Here is a 23,913-nt window from a genome sequence, read left to right on the forward strand (position 1 = left end):
AACAGTATTAATTAAATAAGCAGATGTTAGGCTAACAAAAACTGGTAAATCTACATATCTGGGGGTCATCACACAGAAAAACTAAGATTTATGAAGCATTTACTATGTGCCAGGCTGGTAGGTGGAGGAGCCAGCCTCTAAATGCAGGCAGTATGACTTGAGTAGACCTGCACTTACAGAGCATGCTTTCAAGTGTTTCAACCTTGAATACCTCAAATACATTTTGCCAAATGACTCTTTTTTTTTTAATTTTTATTTTTTAATTGTATTTATTTATTCATGAGAGACACAGAGAGAGAGAGAGAGAGAGAGAGAGAGAGGCAGAGACACAGGCAGAGGGAGAAGCAGGCTCCATGCAGGGAGCCTGACATGGAACTTGATCCCGGGTCTCCAGGATTACACCGTGGGCTAAAGGTGGGGCAAAACCGCTGAGCCACCTGGACTGCCCTGTTTTTTTTTTTTAAACAATTCTTTTGAGGCATAATTTAGACACTATGAAATGTACCCATTTTAGGTGAATAGCACCTTTTTAAACTCCTGCATTTTTGAGAGAGATGGAATATTTTGTTTCACTTATATGTTATTTCAGAAAAAGCTATTTGATATTTAAGAATCCTCTAGTTCTTCCCTATAATTTACTTTTTCCAGACACAGTAATTGCAATTAGTGACATGTAAATGCACTAGCACATTATCCAACCCCCACCAATTTGAGTCTTGCTCAACCCTTGCAGCTACTAATTCTCGAGTGGGTTAAAAAAATCCAACACAGTAGGGACTCCTGGGTGGCTCAGTGGTTGAGCACCTGCCTTCAGCTCAGGATCCTGAACCCAGGATCTGGGATCAAGTCCTGGTGGAGCTTGCTTCTCCCTCTGCCTATGTTTCTGCCATTCTCTCTCTGTGTCTCTCATGAATAAATAAATCTTTAAAAATAATTTCAACATGGTATGAAATTTAATCCCCAGAAATTGGATTTCTAGACTAGGTTCTTTAGTACAGATAAGGAGATGCATCTTGAGAAGACTGTTGTTATATTTGGCTGAACAAAACCCACTAAAGATTTGGAAGAGTCCACTGCAGCTAATTAAGCTAACTATGCTCTTTCTCCTTGGGGCCCAGTGTACCATGGCTGCAAACAGTAGCCTCCTTGGTAGTGTATGCAGCCTGTTGATGGTATGGATTGCCCTAACAGACCTTAGAGACAGCGCTTTATGGTGGACTTTGAGGTCTGACATCATGCTATCTCCAATCTAGGCTGCAGACAGGTATGCGAGGTGCCTTTGGGAAGCTCCAGGGCACAGTAGCCAGGGTCCACATTGGCCAAGTCATCCTGCCCATCCGTACCAAGCTGTAGAACAAGGAGCATGTGATTGAGGCCCTACGAAGGGCCAAGTTCAAGTTCCCTGGCCACCAGAAGATCCACATCTCCAAGAAACGGGGCTTTACTAAGTTTAATGTGGACGAATTTGAAGACATGGTGGCAGAAAAGCGGCTCATCCCAGATGGCTGGGGAATCAAATACATCCCTAATCGTGGCCCCTTGGACAAATGGAAGGCTCTGCACTCATGAGAACCTCACACAACCCCAACCCTATTCATGCCCACCAATAAATCCTACTTCCTGTCAAAATAAAAAAAAAAAGATTTGGAAGAGTCCGGTGGAGTTGTCATTCTGATGTGTTACTGTTGCTGCTTGACACTAAACAAAATGTTTAGGCATGGGAAGGCTACTACTTTCTGCAGTGGGACTGAGCCTTATTTTGGTTCACTTTTGAGCTGGATGATAGAGTTTCCTGAGTTATAAGGGAACTAAGTGATAAAGTTGTTCAAATCTTTTCCAATACTTAAATGCCCTCCACAACATGCTGCTTCTGCCTGAACACTTGATGAAGGTCTCACTACCTGTCTTGACAGCTCCAGAGAAGCCTCAATCATGAACTCTCCCTTTCCTTATGTTGAGCACAAATTTGCTGCTCTGTCACTCCCGCTCATCTGTCCTTTTGTTGTTCCAAGACTATCTGGAAAACCATCAGCTCCATTCCCAGTTCTTAGCTCTTCTCATGTTTGAGGGCAGTTCACAAGTTCACAGCCTCAGTAGCAGTCCCTCGATAACAAGCTTTTGAATCCCTAGATTACAGTAGGAATTCACTGTGCATATTTATCAAAATGCCTCTACTAACGTGTCACATAGAACCAAGCACAATCCTCTAAATGTGGTCCAGTCAGTTGAAAGCACAGAGGACCTTCATCTTCCATTCCCTAATTTTATTGAAATATATTTGACAAGTAACAATTGGGTATGTTTAAGGCCCATGGTGTGATGATTTGATAAAATGTTGTGAAATGATGACCATGATCAAGCTAATTAACACCTCCATCACCTCCCATAGTTACCATTCTGTGTGTGTGTGTGTGTGTGTGTGTGTGTGTGTGTGTGTGTGTGTTGAGAACTTTTAGGATCTACTATCCTAGCACATTTCAAGTATATAATACGTTATTATTAACTAGTCACCATGCTAGGTCTCCAGAACTTATTCATCTAATAACTGAAAGTTTGTGCCCTTTGACCAACATCTCCCCATTTCCCCCACTCCAAACCCCCTGACAGCCACCATGGTTCCATGAATTCAACTTTTTGAAAAAAAAAAAAAAGATTTACTTGTTTATTTGACAAAGAGACCATGAGCAGGAGGGGCAGAAGGAGAGAATCTCAAGCAGACTCCCCGCTGAGCATGGAGCCCGACATGGGACTTGATCTCAGGACCCTGACATCATGATCTGAGCTGAAATCAAGATTTGGACACTTAACTAACTGTGCCACCCAGGTGCCCCTTGACTTAAAAAAAATATTTATTTGGAGAGAGTGTGCACTTGAGTGGGAGGAGGGGCAGAAGGAGAGAGAATCTCCAGCAGACTTCCCACTGAGCATGGAGCCCGACATGGGGGCTCAATCCCATGACCCTGAGATCATGATCTGACCTGAAATCAAGAGTCTGAGCCACCCAGACACCCCTGTGAATTCAACTTTTTAGATTCCATATACAAGCAAGATCATACTGTTTATCCTTCCATGTCTGGGTCATTTCACTTAGCATCATGTCCTCCAGATTCAGGATCCTTCATCTTCCACTTGGTATTAGGTTGAACCATATACAATTGCCAGTTTGGAGGTTGAAAATTGTCAGATATTGGCAACTTCAACTGGTCAATCTACTACGTTTCTACTAACACAACCTAAGATCAAATTATCTATTTTCAGAGCAACATCATACCATAGACAAATATGGACCTTAGTCAACAAAAATTTAGAATTCTTTCTATGTTCTGTGCTCACTGTGGATACACATTCTCCTTGTCTTGAAATTGTGCAGTTGCTTTTGTGGCTCAAGGCCCTCATTTTACAATTCTTTCAGATAATAGTTGAATAAGCCTTTGGAGATCTTGATTCTATCATCCAGAACATAGACGCCCCTCTTTTGTGTCATTGCCAATCAGATCATCGTGCCATCAAAATTCTCATGTAGGGGCACCTGGATGGCTCAGTGGTTGAGCCTCCACCTTAGACTCAGGTCGTGATCCCGGGGTCCTGGGATCAAGTCCCACATTGGGCTCCCCACGGGGAGCCTGCTTCTCTCTCTGCCGGTGTCTCTGCCTCTCTCTGTTTGTCTCTCATGAATAAATAAATAAAATATTTTTTAAAAAATCCTCATGCAGATTGGTGGTGATGGGGGTGGATTGTACTGGGCCCAGGGAAGAGGCTTACCCCTCTCCCTTCTGTTTCAGGGAACTAAGTGACTTTGTACTTTCTCCATCAGAGTGTAAATCTGACTTGAGAGTTCTCCCTCTCCCCTTCTTCTCCGTGCCCGCTTACTCTCAGGCACCACACACACCTCTCAGTACGGTCAAGTGAGCAACGAGCGTACTCTTGAGTGATCTTCACCAAGAGGCTGGTTGCCTTCCACTGGGCTCTTTTGTTTGCTATCTAGCTACTGCCTCCAGACCTGGTCAGGCCCCCTTGGAAGGGCTCCTTGGTTCCCTCTGAAGGAATTCCTGTATCTGACCCCAGGGAAGCCCCCTTAGACCTCCGGCAGAACCCTTCTGTGTGGAAATGCAGCCCCGCTTGCTCAGTCCCTGCTTCAGGCAGAACTCTCCCCAACACTTGAGGAATGCAGTGTCCAGGGAACACAATGCGGGGACTTAGAGCTGTCATATAACCAGCCTCACCAGGCAGCTTTCTTTCTTCTGATTGACAGGCCCTTGTGCAGCCCCAAACTTCTCCACTCTCTTGGCTGATGCCAAGAATTCGATCATTGGCAGTCTGTTCCTATGACTTAACATTCTTCCCCACTAAACTGCAGTGTGTTTAGGGAAAGATAAGCTATAGGCTTTGTGTGGTGGGTCAGTGCAGTGTTCTGACCACGACAGTGGAAGAGAGGGGGAAGGAGCAAAAGGAGGTCAGGAAGCCGAAAGAAGCCGGTGTTTGCCTCAGGTTGGGTCTATGAGGCTGGTAAAATTGTTCACCCTTTCTCTACACGAGAAAACTGAGGCTGTAGGTCATGTGCCTGAAGTCACACAGCTAGCAAGGAATAGAACTGGGTTCTAAATACAGGGAGTCTGGCCCCAGCGACCCAACCTTCCAGGCCCTGGCTGTCTTGCTGCTCACTCCCTCCAGGAGAGGCTCCCGTTGGTGTTGAGAACAGTTGTCAGCACTCAGACAGTGAGTGGACACCGGAGGAGAGCCCCCTGCAGCAGCTCTGTGGGGCCCTTCCATATGGAGAGGGCCATTGTCCCCACCGGGGGCACTCTGATGGGCCCAGGGCAAAGTTAATGAGCGGATGGCAGATTTGGACTTGCCTCATCAATGTTTCTGCAAGGATCGTTGCTATTTGAGTAATGTAGTACAGCTTCATAAACCAGAGGGGTTCCAGCTCTACAGGAAACTTGATATAATAACATAGTGTTTGTTGTCAGCTGAATAGCAGCAGAGACTGGCTGATTTGTTTGGGTGAGCAAATAAGCCCACAGGCGAGCTTAAGTATATTACAGAATCTCAGAACAAGATGGGGCTTTTGAGAGTCATCTGGTCTAGCAACCTATAAAACAATTGCCTCTAAATTATGTACTGCCATGTGCGCACACCGCTGTCACCAGTAGTCCAGCTTAAACACCTCCGAAAATGGGGAACTCACTACCTACCAGAGTTGCCTTTTCTGTCTGTTAAGAGTAACAGCATACAATCCAGTCCTGGTGAATAACAGGGGGTTCTCTGACTATCAGAAGCTCATCACTTAGTGGCTGGGAGGGAGAAGTCTCGATAGCTCAAACAGGACCTCTGTCTCTTGAGAAGTCACTCATATTCAAGAGGAAATGAGACTTCACACTTTTCTTAGGAAGTTATCATGAGAAGCCCGGTTAGGTAAATGGGAACCCCCATGGCAAGTCCTAGGATTTTTCTTTTTTTTTTTTTTTTTAAAGGAATATTGAGCAGCCGCAGGGAACTTCCAGGCTGAGCTTCCGGGACATCACCACTCTGCTCCAGTGCCCTTTGTCTGAGCCCTGGGCCCCCCCCCGCCAGAGACAGTGAACTTGACAAAGGAGAGAAGAGAAAGATACTCTTGAGGTCCAGCCTTCAGTCAGAGGGCCCTTGGGGAAATATCTGGGAATCTTGAGCCAGGCAGGCCAGCGATCCAACAGGCAGAAGGGAAATCTCTCTGTACCAGCAAACGCAGTCCAAGGCCCCAAAGAGAACAGGTGACAAAGCAGAGGGGATTGTTACAGACCCAGTAGAGAAAGACTCCAAGCACCAGCCTCCTTAGCGCAGGGTCATCTTGCTCAGAGGCCTTGGCACTCCGAAGGTAATGCTAGCCAGTGCCTTTAGTGATAGTAGGAGGTACCACTGGTATTGAGCACTCGCTCTGTTCCAGGCCTGGTACCCCACAGTTCATGTGTATAATCTCCTCTAACCCCTACAATATTGCCAGAAGGTAGATATTCTGTTTCCTCACTCTTCAGGCTCAAAGAGGTTAAAGAAGCCCTAGGCCACACAGTTGATAAACAACAGAGAGGGAATTCTAACCAGAACCGGAACCCAGGCTCCCCCAACCACAGAATCCATGTGCTACCACTTTGTCATGCAACCTGTCCCACTGAGGCAGGACAGAGTCTCTCTCTGCTTCTACAGCCACTTTGGATCAATTCTTTACATTCTCCCCAGAGTTACCATCTTGCTCAAATTTCTAGCTCTCCTCCAAACCTTCAGTGGCTCAGTTGTTGCTTCTAGCACAAAGCTCAAGATCTTAAGGATAAGATTTAAGGTCTCCTCAATCTGGCCACAATCTACTTTTCAGATCCATTTTCTGTTGCTAGCTTCATCTCTCCTGGCCCCCACCCCACCTTCTTCTCCCTTATGCCCAAACCGTGCAGGCTGAGTCACCGTCCTCTGAAAGGCCACAGTTCATCCCAGCTTTGCTCATGTAGTTCCCTCTGCTGAGAAATCCCTTTAGAAATCTCCCTCAATCCTCCCACTTAGAATTATCACTTCCTCCTCAATGTCTCCTATAGCCCTTGGTGGTTGATAACCTTTTAATGTTCTCACACTGTCTTGTGTTTCTATTACTCCTGTAAGAGTGTCTTTCTTACTCAAAGGAGAACATTCAGGGGAACCACACCTTTTGTTCAGTTCCGTGGTTGAATGGAGTTGCCAGTGTAGATGTTTGGCCCAAACCCCCACCTCTTCTGTGGGATGTCTCCAGGTCTAGGCCATATCAGTAAATGCAATCCAGAAAGAAGAGGAATAGGAGCCCAAAAGGAGGGCTAGGACTCAGACAGGCTTGCTTATTCACTTCCAGGTGTTCCCATTAGCCAATTCACTTCCTTGGGGGCTGTCCCCATTCAAAAAGCCTCAACCTTGCCTAAACCAGACTTTCAAACTATTTTAAGAGCCTTAACAGCATCTCTTTGAGGATACCCTATGCACAACTCAGCCGAACCTCAGACGTTTCATGTTGATTAAAAGGAGCTACAGGGAGAAGAATGACATTTGACAGGGAAGACTTACCTATGGTTTTAGATATCAGACTAGTGGTTACCTTTGCAGGGGTCGTCATTAACCAGGTGGAGGCACTGAAGGAAGTTCCTTGGACACTGAAAACGTTCTTTCTCTTGGTTTGGGGTGTGGTTGCATGGATGTGTATATGCGTAAAAGGTTACTGAGCTGTATACTTAAAGTTAGTGCCCTTCACACTACATATGTTATACCTCCATTAAAAAAAAATAAAAAACAGTGGCACCTGGGTGGCTCGGCCGGTTAAGCACCTACCTTCGGTTCAGATCATGATCTCGGGGTCCTGGGATCTAGCCCTGCATCCAGCTTCACACTTAGCAGGGAGTCTGCCTAAGAATTATTTCCCTCCTCCTCTGCCCCTTGTCCTGCTCTTTCTCTCTCAAATAAATAAATCTTAAAAGAAAAATTTAAAAACACTCTTCCCTCCAATTTCCCACAAAACAAACTTGCAAAAATACTTTAACTTGTCCATGTGTCTTTTTGAGGGCAGCCTTTATCCCTCAGCCTCAAAGACAACAAAAACCCTCCAAGATAAAAGTTTTAAAAAGGATTCTTTAGGGCCCACACACACCAAGAAATGTTCAGCTAAGGACCGCCTAGGTGGCTCAGTGGTTGAGCGTCTGCCTTAGGCTCATGTTGTGATCCCGGGGTCCTGGGATGGAGTCATGCATTGAGCTCCCCACAGGGAGTCGGCTTCTCCCTCTGCCTGTGTCTCTGCTACTCTCTGTGTGTCTCTCATGAAAAAATAAGTAAAATAACAAAAAAAGGAAGAAATGTTCAGCTAAGAGGATATGAAGATCTTCCAGAAGGCTAGGACTGCAGAAAACATGGAATCCCACAGAGGATCTAAAAGGGAGTGGGTCATAACTCTAAAACATTTTAAAGATTTTCTTTGAAGGGAATCTCTACCTCCAACATGGGGCTCTAACCTGACAACCCTGAGATCAAGAGGCACATGCTCTACTGCCTGAGCCAGCTAGGAGCCCCAAACTTAAATTTGATAAGAGCAGGTGGCTCGCAGAAACACTAGTTCCCATCTCTCCTCACTTCCTACTCATTATGAAGCCCAGATGAGATGTCACCTCTTCTGTGATGCGTTCCCACACTTCAAGAGAGAAGCAATCCCAACTAGTTAGGAGCGCAGCATGAACTAGAGCCTCGCTACTTAAAGGGTAGACCACAGACAGGCAGCATGGGTATTATACGGGAGCCTGTCTGAACTGGAGAATCACTGGCCCCACCCCAAAGCTACAGAACCAGAATCTGCATTTTAACTTGATTCTAAGGTGACCCGTGCACAGTAAAGATCAAGAAGCTGAAAAGAGCTCTCAGCCAAATTTAAAAGTGCTTCCATATCACCTGAGGCCTTACAATTGCAGTCCTTACAATTGTAAATTCGTGGTTCCAACCCCAGAGATTCTGATTCAGTAGTTCTAGGGCTGGGCTTCTGGATTGTAACAAGGGTGGCCTTGAAGGTTTCCGGGAAAGTTGGATCAAACTTGCTGACAGAGGCAGCACCACAGACTTGACTGAGCTGAGCTTGTCGCCACTTCCCAGCAGCCTACACACAGGTACCAGTCACAATTCTAGACCTAGTTATCAAAAGAGAGGTTTGTGGAAAATAGGAGCCTTGGGGCCTTCCCAACCAGGACTCAGAGCTGCCCTTTGCTCATTGCTGGTGCCCCAGAGAAGCCCATGTCCCCTGCCATCTGCTCTTTTTGGCACACTGTCTCCATCTCCAACAGGAGAGCACTCACCTCACCCAGGATCTCGGTATTCTATGAACAAAGACTGTTCCCATCCAGGCCAAATGCCACGTGCCCAATGCAAGCAAATGGGAGCTAAAAGGAGTCAAAGAACCCTGTCACCTGTCACTGTGGGCCAACCCTCCCAGGGAATTGCAGCCACAAGTCCCTGAAGATCTCTGCCCAGCCTGGGGCCCTGGAGCCACACAGCAAGGAGGAAGCTCAGCAGGAAATCCCAGTCACAGGGTTAGGAACTCACCTGACAGTGGAAAGTGGCCACATTCAGATGCCCCCTCCGTCCTCCATGTCAAAGAAAGGATTTCACTAAGCATTCAGCTAGAGTGCCCAGTTATCAGACCGACAAAAATGCAAATATATACTAATACCCAGAGCCGGTGAGAGGTAGAGAGGGGGACACATACAACTGGGGTGAGCAGAAATCAAGACTTTTTCTTTTGAAAGGCATGTTCACAATACATAACCTGAAAGGAAGGGGCAGAAGTGGGATACTTAGGGTATCTTGTAAAACATCAGCTGAAATAGCCCAAAACTTGCTTGAGAGCATAATCTCCTACCATCTTTTTTTTTCCCATTGTATTGGTAAACGTTGTAAAGAATGAGTACACAATTGCTGGTGTGAGCGTGTGGAGATGGGGCACTTTTATTTACTGATGATAGGGTTGAAATTGGTCTGTACTTCCTGGAGGGCATTTTGGAAAAACTTTTCGAAAGACTTAAACATGCGATGCTTGCTCATCTGGCAATTCCATTCCAAGAATTTACCTGAAGGAAATAATTGCAAATTAGTGAATAGATGTCTACACGAGGATGTTTATCACAATTTTGCTTGTAATAGTGAAAAATGGGAGACAACCTGCATAGGCAACAGCAGACTGGTTAAAAAATGATGAGCCAGAGTGCCTGGCTGGCTCAAATGCTGGAGTGTGTGGCTCTTGATCTCGGGGTCTTGAGTTTGAGCCCCACATTGGGTGTAGAGCTTACTTAAAATTTAAAAATAGTTAATGAAAAAAAATTTTAATGATTTTTTTCAAGATTTTTAAAATTCATTTGAGAGAGCATGAGCAGTGGGAGGGGCAGAGGGAGAGGGAGAAAGACTCCCCTGTGAGCAGAGAGCCCGATGCAGAGCTCAATTCCAGGACCCTGAGATCATGACCTGAGCCGAATCAGATACTTAACCGACTGAGACACCCAGGTGATCCCCCGCAAAAATGTTTTTTAAATAAAGAAATAATGAACCATCTGTACAGTGGGATCCCCTGTAGCCATGGAAAAAATTATTTCAGTCAATTTTTATGGATATACAAAGATGTCCACTATATGTGGTTAAGTGAAAATTGGTATATATAGTAGGATTATGGTTTTCAAGCTATCCATATGTTAGCATGCATTTGTTACCATAAGAAAAATCCAGTGTGATAGATGTGAGTAGTGTCTGGTCCTTGCATGGGAAGATTACAGAGGCTTCTCAAAATCACTTTGCTTTATCACATTTTCACATTTTGCTATAGGAATATGAATTATTACTAAAATTTAAAAATAGTTATTCTTTCAAAGAGTGAAAGCAGATCAGCCAGGATGAAGACCTAAAGGAAGGGCTGCTCTGTAATTAGTCTAACATGCCGGTCTCCAAAGCACAGAGAACTTCTAGAATGAAATGTAAAGCGATTACAGCTTATTTTGGAAATAGGACTTATATTAAATGGCTAAGGAACAGAGGTGAAGTCTCACTGATTAAAAAAAAAGAAGAAGAAAACAAAGCAGAAGTGGAACCCTTATGTTTTCTCTTTTAAAAAAAAGGTTACTTTGGTGATCTAGCCAATCTACTTGATTTTTCAGGGCAGGAAGCTGCTCGCAAAGTACAGTTAATAGTCTGTCACTTTCTGTAGACACTCAGATTTATTTTTTTGTTTGGTTTGGTTTTTAAAAGATTTTATTTATTTATTTATTTATTTACTTATTTATTTAAGAGAGAGAGAGAGAGAGAGAACAAGGGGGAGGAGTAGAGGGAGAAACAGAATCCCTGCTGAGATGGGAGCCCAACTTCGGGGTTGATCCCAGGACTTTGGGATCATGACCTGAGCCCAAGGCAGCCGCTTAACCAATTGAGCCACCCAGGCCCCCCTAGACACTCGGATTTAGATACCATTCATACTTAGATGGCACACCTATCCCACTGACTCAACCACTATCAGATGGATTCCTTGCTGGGCAGCCCCAGGGCTTGCAGTGCAGGGCAGAAGAAAACATGTTGGAGAGTCAGCTGGGCTGCTGAGAAGCTTCATGAGATTTGATCTCTGAGGTGTACATGAAAAGCAACCAACCCCCCAGTAGTGGAGTGAACCGTTTTCTCCCAATAACTACGAGGACCCAGCCCAATGCAGCCAGACCAGGGCACTAGGGCAATGCAGAGGGGGTGGCCAAAAAGAGTTTTTCACCAGTTGTCCCCAGAATGACTCCTCCTACCCCAAATCCTACCAAGAATTGTGTGTGCCTTTTTTTTAGAGAGGGAAAGGGAAGGGGCAGAGGAGAGAGAGAGAGAGAGAGAGAGAGAGAGAGAGAGAGAGAATCTTAAGTAGGCTCTACACCCAACACAGAGCCCTGTGGGGCTGGATCTCACAACCCTGAGATGATGACCAGAGCTGAAACCAAAAGTTAGATGCTCAACTGACTGCACCACCCAGGAGCCCCAAGAACAGTCCTTTACAAACTGCTGGCCATGACCCATGTGTGGGTACTGAGAGTACAACCAATATGTTAAAAATATAATAGAAACAAATGGTATGGGCTAAAGTTTCAGGAACAGAATGATATATGATAGAAAATAGTGCCTCCCATATGGTAAGAGAGCAAGTATGTTGTGTGTGTTCATGGTGTGTATGTACACATATGTGTAAGTGATTTGATGTATTACTGACTCTGAGATGTTAAAAAAAAGTTTGAAAGTTGATGGACAAGAGGTTTTGTGTCTAGATGCAGGGTGCCATCACTTGAACTCCTCTAATGAACATTTCCTGCCTGTCCTCTGCTTTGGACTCATCAACGTCTTCACTCAAATGATTTTTGACTGAGACTGACTTTTAAAAAATACAGTCCCAATGCCACAGATTTCTGACATGACCAAAAACCTTCATAAAATACCTATCAAATGTTCCCTGTAATCAGGAAGGAATGCTTGCGGGGCACCTGGGTGGTTCAGTTGGTTAAGCATCTGCCTTCAGCTCGGGTCATGATCCCCGGGTCCTGAGATGGAGCCCCACATCAGGCTCTCTGCTCAGTGAAGAGTCTGCTTCCCCTGCGGATACTTGTGTGCTCTTGCTCTCTCTCTGTCAAATAAATAAATAAATTTTTTTAAAAGGAAGGAGTACTTGAATTTGAGGCACTTTTTCCTCCCTTCCACTCATATGTGAGGGACAGACTCATTTCATAAAATAAAAAACATTCGTATTTACTATTTTATACTTTTCTATTCACTCTTTGAAAACGTGCTTTAATATTGATCAGTTCTAGATATTGTGCTTCCCTTACAGAAAAGAGATATGGTTATAAAGTGGCTAATTTAAGAAAAAAAACTAAAAAAGTGTAAGAAAAATTAATCTCGACAAAATATTTCCTGGACTCAGTTTCTGAGCAATTGCCCTACAGTCTATAATTATGAATAAAATACCCTTTGAAAAGACCTCATCAGAATCAGAGAGAAATGAGAACAATAGGGTAGGTATTACAGAAGATTGGTTCTTAAAAAATAAAAGATTGGTTCTTCTCGGATAATTGGTTTTAATAAAATGGTAAAAGTGTAGAAAACACCAGGCGACTATAATTAGGATAATAATCTATTGTTCTACAGGAATATGTACCCTGTCGTCTCTTGTGTTGGAAAGCAACAAAGAAAATGAAGTAGAGGATGGGTGAATACATTTGAAGGATAGTTGTACATTGAACCATAGAGGTCATTAATTAATCTTTCCTTTATGGCGGAACCAGCCAAATAACGAGAGCGGCTGCTGTGTTGTACCCAGGCCCTACTTTTAGAGAGAAGCCCGGGGAGACTATGGGACTGCTTTTAGATAGGACTGTCTGTATACGTTTTCTATGTATTTGCTTAGGTACAATAGTATTCTGACACAAAGTATCTCCTCTCCACTGTTGAATTCCACTCTTTGTCAATCCTGAGTGTGCCAAATTGTCATTGGTCTCTTTAGTTGGGAGAAATTCCAGGTATGGTAGATCCATGAAGATCCACAAAAATCTTAATTTGATTGTGACCTTGACAAAGATGTGTTTTCAAGATGGCAGTCCTAAGGAGTTACAAGATGGCTGAATGAAAAGATGTGCTTTTCATTTTCATTTTTCAGATAAAAAAATATGAGAGGGGAGAAATCAAACCATCAACCCCGCTCTGAGCTGGGAAGGAGAAGAAAACTTCTGTCCAGAAGTTCCCAACCCCTGGCTTCTCTGGGTCAGAGGACAACCAGACCTTTCCCTGGTGCCTATGGAAGAGCATGCACTTGGCCGTCCCACGGAGACTGCCATGTCATACTGGGATTAAGTCCTGACAAGGGAGCTACTCCAATTGAGCTAGAGGGAGAGGTCCTCGCCTACTGGGCTGCAATTTCCTTCTCTTCACCTTGAAGTGGTGGATCCTCAAACAGCTAGGTCCTAATGATCCTGATTTATGTAATTTGGCAGTATTATCCAGTCATTAATAGCACAGGCTCTAGAGCAGGACTATATAAGTTCAAGTCCTCTGCCATCTATACCTGTGGGCCCTTAGCATGCCCCTTAACAACTCTGAGCCTCTATTTATTCATCTGTAAGCTGGGAGTGAACACAGCACCTACCTCAGAGGGCTGTGATGAGGATTAAATAATTAAATGCAGGTAAAGTTCTTAGGCTAGATCATAAACACTTAAAAACTAGCTATTTTTATAAATATCATGAACTAGTGGGAATGTCCATATACCTTCTTCAGTCTAACAAGAGTTTGGGGAATGTATTAAGGAAGAACTAGGTGATCATCTAAGCTAGATCATCTAGCTTTTCTAAGCTAGAAAAGCTTAGAGCTGGGGATCCCTGAGTGGCTTAGCAGTTAAGCTCCTGCCTTCAGCCCAGGGCATGATCCTGGAGTCCTGGGATCAAGTCCCACATCGGGTTCCCTGCATGGAGCCTGCTTCTCCCTCTGCCATGTGTCTCTCATGAATAAATAAATAAAATCTTAAAAAAATAATAAAAAGAAAAGCTTAGAGCTTAAATTTTTTTAAGGTTTTATTTATTTATTCATGAGAGACACACAGAGAGAGGCAGAGACATAGGCAGAGGGAGAAGCAGGCTCACTGCGGGAAGACAGATGGGGGACTCGATTCCAGGTCCCCGGGACCACGCCCCGAGCCAAAGGTGGATGCTCAACCATTGAGCCATCCAGGTGCCCTGAAAAGCTTAGACTTTTAAAGGAAACCCTAATAACCGGGGAAGCCCGTTTGGCTCAGCGATTTAGCGCCGCCTTCGACCCAGGGCCTGATCCTGGAAACCCAGGATCTAGTCCCACGTCAGGCTCCCTGCATGGAGCCTGCTTCTCCCTCTGCTTGTCTCTCTTTCTCTCTCTGTGTCTCTCATGAATGGATAAATAAAATCTTAAAAAAAAAAAAGGAAACCCTAATAACCTAGGATTGTCTTCTTCAGACAATTGTTGCTTTTCCACAACAACAGAATCTTGTCTGCCCTCTTCCCTTAGGTGACCTCTGCTACCCACCGTGCACACAACACATAGTTCCCCAAGCATGCACACATGCACATATGTGCACACACGCACACACACACACGCTCACTCACCTGGTGGGACACTCTAATTTCGACTCAGCTTGCTCTGAGGGCCCTGAGCTGAGGGGAAGTGTGTGTGTGTGTGTGTGTGTGTGTGTGTGTCTTTGTTTGCCGAAGTCAAATAGATGGATTTTTGCTTAAAGGGAGTCCTTTAAGCTTCTCCATCCCTGATCGGTTTTGATTCCTCTCCAACCTTTCCTGCCAAATGGCATTTCATCTTCTGCTGTGAATACTCCCAGAGTGAGCTCACTATGCCCGGAGGCTGCCACGCTTATCTTTAGCAAGCTCTTTCTACTACAATTTCTTTCTTATTTTGGTCTGAAATCTCCTTCCTCCCAGCTTCATCTACATCCTACTCAGCCTCCTTAGGGGCCTGACAGCATAGAGTAAAATAAAGCCATTTATATAATGAACAGTGGTAAGAAAGATTCTATTCCTTCCATTTGGAAGGATGGAGTATCTCCCCATCTGCACTCACAGTCCCTTGAGATGACTAGTGCCTCGGGTTGGCAGGGGTTCCTCTTGGACCAGAATCCCACCTTGTCTAAGGCAGCTCCCTCGGCTGTCTACCACCCCCAGGCAATTTCCTCCCTCTCTTTTCCTTGACTGTTCCAGGCTCATAACATCTAGCACATCCTCTGCCTCACCTGACCTGACACTGGTTTAACCGGGGTTCCCTCAGCAGTATAGATTGCTCTCATTCACTTTGGGGTATACATGCTAGCAGTTGAGAGCCTGGAAGCCCAGACTTTGTGAGGAACAACAGTATCAACCCTCTTTCCCCGATCCCTACGTGTAGTTTGGACAGAATCATTTAAGTTTAGAGGCACCTGGGTGGCTCAGTCGGTTGAGCGACCAACTCTCGGCTTTGGCTCAGGTCTTGATCTCAGGGGTTGTAAGATCGAGCCCCACACTGGGCTCCCATGCTCAGTGGGGAGTCTACTTGAGTTTCTCCCTCTCCCTCTATCCTCATCCCCCACTCTGTCCCTCTCTTTCTCAAATAAATAGTAAATATTTTTTTAAAAATAATCATTTAAGTTTCGTGAACCATCAGAAGTCAGAACAGTGTTTTCTCTCAACATAGATAAAACAAATGATGTGTGGGGATAAAGTGAATCAGTCAAAGATGCTGTCAGAGACACTCCAGGTGCCCTCTGAACTGCAAATCCCAGGGGATGGGGTGCTGAGACCAGCACATTGAGAAGAATGCCATGTTCCCCAGGCTGACTGGCAAATCTCCTGAGCTATAGCCTCATAAAATGCACTTGATTTGATTTAAGTTCATCAGTGACCCTTTCTTTACCCACCACTGCAGGCAAATCCTAAAGCCAGGAGACTACTGAGAAGGAGGGGAGTGTAGGTGTGTGCACATGTGTGTGTTTTGGGGGGTGGAGGATGTCACCTGCACCATGCATACTTATGTTATGAATTTCTTTTAAAACTTAACCTCTTAACAATAGACCTCTATTGATTGTATATGATTTACTTACTTCATATTCTGCACATATTTTTAAGGTCATTTTAGGCACTTAGAAATAAAAACATTATCTTAGGTTTTCCTATCTATTATTTTTTAAAAAGATTTTATTTATTTATTCATGAGACACACACGCAGAGAGAGAGAGAGAGAGAAAGAGAGAGAGAGAGAGGCACAGACACAGGCAGAGGGAGAAGCAGGCTCTATGCCGGGAGCCTGACATTGGGACTCGATCCTGGGTCTCCAGGATCAGGCCCTGGGCTGAAGGCGGCGCTAAACCACTGAGCCACCCGGGCTGCCCCATCTATTATTATTTAATTAACATAGCAGTAGAACAGAACATTGCATGTTATCAGTTCCTATCTGCCCTAGAAATATTTTTTTAAGGATTTTATTTATTTATTTTAGAGAGAGAGTGAGAGAGAGCACAAGTGGTGGAGAGGGAGAAGTGGGCTGCGCATCAAGCAGGGAGCTTCATCCCAGGACCCTGGGATCACAACCTGAGCTGAAGGCAGCCACTTAACTGTCTGAGCCACCCAGGCACCCCTGGAAGACTTGATAACTGAGTACCAAATGCCCTTTTCCATCGTCTCCCTCTGCTGTGCAAAGGGAACAAGCTTTCATGTAGCTCTGACTTTTAATACAGCTTTTTGGTTAAAAAACATAATGTTCCTAAATAATGGCTTAGCAGTATTTGCTCTTTAAATTAAGGAAAGAGATGGAGAGGGGGACTTAGATTTACTGCCTTCAATTATGTGCTAGATGTTTTTACTTATATTGATGGTAAGATTTTGAGGGAGAGTTTTGTTTATCTAGTAAAATAAAAGATTGTGTTTATTTCCAAATGCTAAAAAGATGAAATACGTTATTAAACCCGAACGTGACTAAAATCAATTTATACCACAATTTCCAGAGTCTGTTTAGATGGATACTAGTATTTTTTAAAGATGTATTTATTTACTTTGGGGGGGGGATTCCAAGCAGACTCCCCACTGAGCATGGAGCCCAATGTGTGGCTCCATCTCACAACCCTGAGATCATGACCTGAGCTGAAACCAAGAGTCACACACAGCTGACTGAGCCACCCAGGCACCCCTGGACATTAGTATTTTTAAATGTTTTATTTTGGTTTTGTTCTTTAAGATTTTATTCATTTTTTTAAAGTAAACTCTATACCCAACGTGGGGCTTGAACTTACAACCCCGAGATCAAGAGTCACACACCTCACTGACTGAGCCAGCCAGGCACTCCTCATTTTTAAAATTTTGAAATAATTTTAGATGTACAGAAGAACTGCACAGAGTACAGAGTTTCCGTATATTGTTTGCTCTACTTTCCCTGATGTGAACATCTACCATAACCATGGTAAATTAAGTGAAAACTAAGACTATTAACATTGGTACAGTACTGGTAACTAAACTGAAGGCTTTACTTGGATTTCATCCAGGCCCCAACCCAGAATTCTACACTGCATTTTGTCATCAAATCTCCGTAGCCTCCTCTGGTCCGTGAGCATTTCTAAGTCTCTCATTGTCTTTTGTGACTTTGACATAGATGAACACTGGTGTTACTGAGTCTTCTGTGGGGAGCAAAAGGAATTCTGTAGTCAATGAAATTTAGAAAATACTAGATTAAACAAAGACTTCTTAGAGACTAGAAGAATATGCTAATGTGGGTTTTGAATATTCAAGAGGGGCCTGTAATGGGCAGCATTGCCCAAATATTTAGCCTCAGAGGCCACAGTTCACAGAGAATCTCTCTGGACTAGGGTTCTGGAGGATACATAGGGAAATTTTGATTTATATGTTTTGAATTAGTCATCGTCCACCTGCTCTTCCTGGCTCTTGTCCTATACATCTTCTTATTCTTTAGCCAACCACTGGAGTGAAATTTCCAGACTCCCAAACTCCTCCAAAAACTTTCTTCAACTTCCCCTTAGCTATGGGCTTGAATCTGTACTCTTCAGCATGTGTTCCAAGACCACTGGAACCTGATTGAGCCCATCTTGCCAGCCGCAGCTACCTCTCCGACAGTCAGCTCTGAGCTCCAGGATGTCCCAAACCCACCTCTTGCCTTGTAACACTCCCACTCTGCCTTTCACATCTTCCTCCTTGATCTATCAAAACCCAATTCTTCCTTCTGGTCCATCCAAATGCCACCTCTTTTCTGAAGTATCCTTCCCTCTTCCATGCTCCCTCTCTCCCCTCCCCTGCTATTGTTTGCTATTACAAACCTGGCTCCTCAGGGGATCGAGTACCAGGAGCCTGCTTCTCCCTCTGCCTGTGTCTCTACCTCTCTCTCTGTGTCTCTCATGAATAAATAAATAAAATCTTAAAAAAAAAAAAAACCTGGCTCTTCATCTTCCACCTTGCACAAAATCAGGGCTTGTTCAATGCTCCACAAGTGAATGAACCAAAGTCTATAGCACTTCACACTTTGTCAATCTCTTGTTTGCATCTCACGATAATCCCATGAGGAAGGAGTTAGAATCACGCCCAGGTTTCAGTTAAAGAAACAGGCATAGATTGGTTAAGTGACTTGCCCAGGTGTCACATGGCTAATCAGGTGGAGAGTGATGCTTTCTGATCCCAGTCAGTAACTGTGTTCTTTTCCACCTCACCACATGGTCTTCTTGAGTAAGCAAGCAACTGGGCATCCAACCTTAAGCATCCACTATGGGCTAAGAACGGAAAGATGTGGGACCCAGAAATGAACATGAATGAAGGAGCATTTCTGCTGGGACAGGGAGGAGGGGCATATTTTATGGACAAAAACACCTTGTCCTGAGAAAGGCAGTGAGAAGATAAAAGGATCAGGAAAGGCTTAGTGGCAGCGCCGAGTTGGTGGCGACCAGAGGGAGAGAGAGCTACTCGTTGTCCCAGATCAGGGAAGCTGGGAAGAGCTGTGTCAAGCTGGAAATCTGTTCGGAGACAGTGATGAAGCCAACACTCTTTGATTGCCTAAAATTGGCTGTGCAGAAATGGATGGCACTGGAGACGTTTGCTGCTGGGGAGAGAATATACTTTAAATTTAATGAGGACAACTCTAGAAGCCCTGCTGATTCCTGATTGATAAGTACTAAGGCGCCTCACTTAACTTGCAGGCACAGCTGTCTGCATTGAGCATTGGTGGGTAGTGGGCAGCAACAGCAGCTCGGCCCACAGGAAAACTGTCTCTGCCTTTTCGCCTGCTTGTGATTTCGCCTCCTGGACAGCTCGTGGGAGAGAGGGCAAGCCCACAGCCCTGCAACCCCCTAAAAGGTTATTTTGTCCATGGCAAATGTTGCCTATTGAATTCTCCAGCCTGATTAGAAAGGATTATTCTGAAGGTCTGTGAAGTATCTAGTAACCAATCTTCCTGAGTTATTTTTGAATAGCTATTGAATGGATAATTTCCATACCCATTATCAAAATGATATGCTGGAGGTGAAATTTAGCTGTATTGTATTTGATCAGTAATTGCAGAAATGTTTCCCTCAGATTTAATGCCTTATTGGCAGCAGGTCTCCCTACAGGCGCAAAAGACTTTGGGATACTTTTTGGTTGACACAAATGCTTTATTATTGCAATATTTTTGTGGCAGTGGGGGGGGGCAAGATTTATTTGGCCTTCTGAAGATGAACTGAAAGGTTTTTTTTCACCTCCTGAGAGCAGCATTTGGCAACACAGCGTTTTCCACCAGCAACAGCTGCCAATAGAAATATAATGCAAGCCACATACATAATTTGAATTTTTCAGTAGCCCCATTTTAAAAAAGTGAAAAGAAGCCACCAAAATGAACTATAATAATAAATTTTTAACTAAATATATCCCAAATATCCTCATTTTAACATAAGACAAATATTAAATGATTAACGAGATCATTTATGTCTTTTTTTTTTTCATACTACCTCTTCAAAATCAGGTGTATATTTTGCCCTTACAACACATCTCAGTTCAAACTAGCCACGTTTCGAGTGCTCGATAGCTACATGTGGTGAGTGACTACATGCCAGGCATTGCAGCTTACAGTTAGTCCCTGATTTGAACTGGTCTTTATGGTTTGCTCTGCCCCTAGGCCAGGAAAACGCTCCAATCGGTCTCATCGTTTGCATGGAGCCCCGTCCCCATTTAGTCCTATAGTCCCATGCAGACCCTGCCAAGGTTGTCAAATCAAAATCATCTGCTGACAGGGCAAGTAATGTTGCATGATAATGATTTCTGCAAAGAAAGGAAAAGGCAGCCTCCCACATCACGTTCAGCAGGAAAAGGGAGTAGAGACTCAGCCAGCTGCAGGGTGATCCAAGTGCACAAAAATCCACCGAGATATCTTACCCCTCATCACCTTTCAGCATTCAGATCCTTTCCCCTTGACTAGGGTGGGCTTTCTAGTGGGGATTCTGGAAGTAAATCCCAGTAGAACCAAAACAAAGATGCCTCATTGGGTTGCGTTTATATTGCCATAATAGAATTCTGAAATGAATATTGTTGCAAATTGGCAAGCAAAATTGATTCCTCTTGATTGATGGTCTTTCCAATTACAGAATGAGAATGCCATTTAATTCTCTTTGTTGCGATGGATTTGGACCCATAGTTGCATATCCTAGGCATACTGAGGGAATGTCATTATATGGGACATTTATGGCCACGGTGTAAGCTACCATACTTTGGGAAATTAATAAAGCTAATTTTGATGTGTGTGAACTGACTTGGCATTGATATCTCCTCTCTGGTACTGCGGCCTGATCCTATCATTCTCTAATTGTTTTCACATGTATGAGATCTGTCTGGCAATATGGTTCAATAACTGGAAGACAAAGTAATTCATCTTCTACTGTTTTCCTCTACCCTCTCCAATGGAGCCTAGCACAGTGCTGAATGTTGGATGCCACTCACCCTTGTCCACTCAATCTGATTACTAGGCGTCCAACAATCTACCTCTGGAAAAGCTATGGTCATTCTTCTGAAATATTGGCAAGTTTCCACTACTTCTTACTCCCCTTCCCTGAATGGCTTCATTTAGGTATTTGATGTGCTAAGATTAAAGCAACTAGTGATGAGTTTCTATACTATAGTACAAATGTGAGCAGGTGAAAAACTGTTACCAGGTTGATTTGTCTATGGCATTGGAAACTGTTGGCTGATATTTTCCTCTGAATCAATTGAAAGAGCTGGGTTTTTGGCATTGTCTATCACATTTCCAGTCTCATCAATTCATTAGGCATTTTGTTGAATGTGTACTATATGCTAAGTTTGGACAATGGCTTAAAAGAACTTAGCCTGTATACTCAGCAGTGTCTACTGGGGACATTTTAGAATATTGTATTATATTCTTCCTTATAAGAATAAATGGAGGGGTGCCTGGGTGGTGCAGTCAGTTAAGCATCTGACTCTTGATTTCTGCTCAGGTTGTGATGTCAGTGTCCTGAGATCAAGCCCCACATCGGGCTCTGCATTCAGCATGAGGTCTACTTGAGTAACTCTCTCCCTCTCCCTCTAGCTCTCCTGCTCATGTGCTCACTTGCTCTCCCTCTCAAATAAATAAATCTTTAAAAAAAAGAATAAATGGAAATTCAGGAAAATAAATGGGTTAATACTAATGACAGGGTACATCATCTCGAATTTAATTGAGACAAACATGGAAAACACTGGATATGCTGTAACATAGCAACTATTTAGCTTCAATTGGATTTTCATTGGGCTTAAGGCATTTCTGTCTTCAAGTGTGAGCAAAAGGATTATAATTATGGAACAGAAATAAAATTATAAAAATGTAGGGATGCCTGGGTAGCTCAATGGTTGAGCATCTGCCTTCGGCCCAGGGCATAACCCCGGAGTGCCAGAATCGAGTCCCACATCAGACTCCCTGCATGAAGCCTACTTCTCCCTCTGCCTGTTTCTCTGCCTCTCTGTGTGTGTGTCTTTCATGAATAAATAACTAAAATATTTTAAAAACTATGAAAATGTAGTTTGAACATGACTAAAAAGTAAGATATAATTCAGGATTTCTATATTTTTTTTTTAATTCTCTGGTAATCAACTCCCTCCCACGTCCCCAGTAACATGTGAGTTTACTGTTTGACTTTGATACGTTGGGTTTTTGCATGTATTTTCATGACTACTTTCTACAGGAAAGCAGAGAGCTACTTACATAACGTTTGGAGTTATCAGCTTTAAGATGACAGCTAAACCCTGAACTAGCTGTTGCTATTTCCTAAATGTCTAGTTGGTTGGTATTCTGGGCAACATCTTATTCAACAAAGTTCCTTGGTTGACAAAAATATATAAAGTTAATTCATTGCTAAGGTTAATCACTAGAAAACAGTCCCGTTTTTAAAAATCATACTTTTCGGGGGATCCCTGGGTGGCTCAGCAGTTTAGCACCTGCCTTTGGCCCAGGGTGCGGTCCTGGAGTTCCGGGATCGAGTCCCGCATCAGGCTCCTGGCATGGGGCCTGCTTCTCTCTCTGCTTCTCTCTCTGCTTCTCTCTCTCTCTCTCTCTCTCTCTCTCTCTGTCTATCATGAATAAATAAATAAAATCTTTTTAAAAAATCATACTTTTCTGGGGCACCTGGGTGGTGCAGTCAGTTGAGTGTCTGCCTTGAGCTCAGGTCGGGATCCCAGGGTCCTGGGATTGAGACCCACATTGGGCTCTCTGCTCAGCAGGGAGCCTGCTTCCCCCTCTCCCTCTGCCTGCTGTTCCCCCTGCTTGTGCTCTCTTTGTCTCTCTGTTAAATAAATAAATAAAATATTTTAAAAAAAGAAACTTTAAAAAATCATATTTTTCTAAATTTCTCCTATATATATTTTTTATTTTATACCACTCAGGATCCAAATGGACAGAGGATGAAGTAAAGTAGTAAAGGAAATTAAAATAAAAGAATATACAAGGAGCACCTGGGTGGCTCAGTGGGTTGAGCATCTGCCTTCAGCTCAGGTCATGATCCCGGGGTTCTGGGATCAAGCTCCATGTCAGGCTCCCTGTTCAGCAGGGAGTCCGCTTCTTCCTCTCCCTTTGCCTCTCTGCCCCTCTGCCCCACTCATGCGCTCTCTCTCTCTCTCTCTCTCATAAATAAACAAAATATTTTTTAAAAACCGAGCAAATGAAAGCTACTTTGTAATCCTGCGACGGTGGCCTTTTCCATAATCATCAAGTCCTGCAATTCCTAATTTCTGAACATATATTTTATGTGCTGATTGTGACTAAAAGTAGTGTAATATGTTGAGAGGCACATGAAACATATTAGCCCATAATAATGTCCTTTTAAAAACAGAAGCTATCCAATTTGCTGGGCTAAAAGACTGTGTTGCCAGGCACTTCCACCTCTTTGGAAATTAGTCCCAGCAGGTGAACTATTACGTTCCTACCTGGGGCTGGGAAAGGCTTTTTAGTAGATGCTGGGAGCCACTGGTCTCCTAATCTTAGAATTTATGTAAAATAACATACCCGCGAACTTTACAAGCCAAATGAATTCATTTAAGACGTAATTTAAACTTGGCTTTGTTGAAAGAAACTAATGAGAATGACTGTTTTTATTTTAAATAATACCTTTCATGTGCCACAGACTGCTCTCCTCTCAAGGCCAACGTTTAGGTCAAGAATTGGCTGATACTTAAAAAGTTATTCAAGTCCTATTGAGGATTTCAAAAGTTAGGTTTGAGTTCCCCTTTTCTATTGTGAAACTCACCACATACCACGGACAGCACCATGTAGTCATCATCGATGCTGTTATCACAGATGAGTGAAGGTCAACCAGGTCACGGCCCATTGGGCTAGCTTCCTGCATGTTTCTGAAGGGCAGTAGTACCTAGAGCT

The 23,913-nt window shown here is 43.7% G+C and overlaps 1 non-coding gene across 1 annotated transcript; it reads left to right on the top strand.

The window, feature by feature from the left end:
- The first annotated feature begins 1,073 nt into the window (after window positions 1-1,073).
- LOC121483707 lies at window positions 1,074-1,206 on the top strand. Its single transcript, XR_005985818.1, has one exon. It is a non-coding gene; the product is annotated as a small nucleolar RNA SNORA70 (small nucleolar RNA).
- Window positions 1,207-23,913: the final 22,707 nt, after the last annotated feature.

The sequence above is a fragment of the Vulpes lagopus genome, chromosome X (assembly GCF_018345385.1).
Source record: "Vulpes lagopus strain Blue_001 chromosome X, ASM1834538v1, whole genome shotgun sequence".
NCBI classification, from domain to species: Eukaryota; Metazoa; Chordata; class Mammalia; order Carnivora; family Canidae; genus Vulpes; species Vulpes lagopus.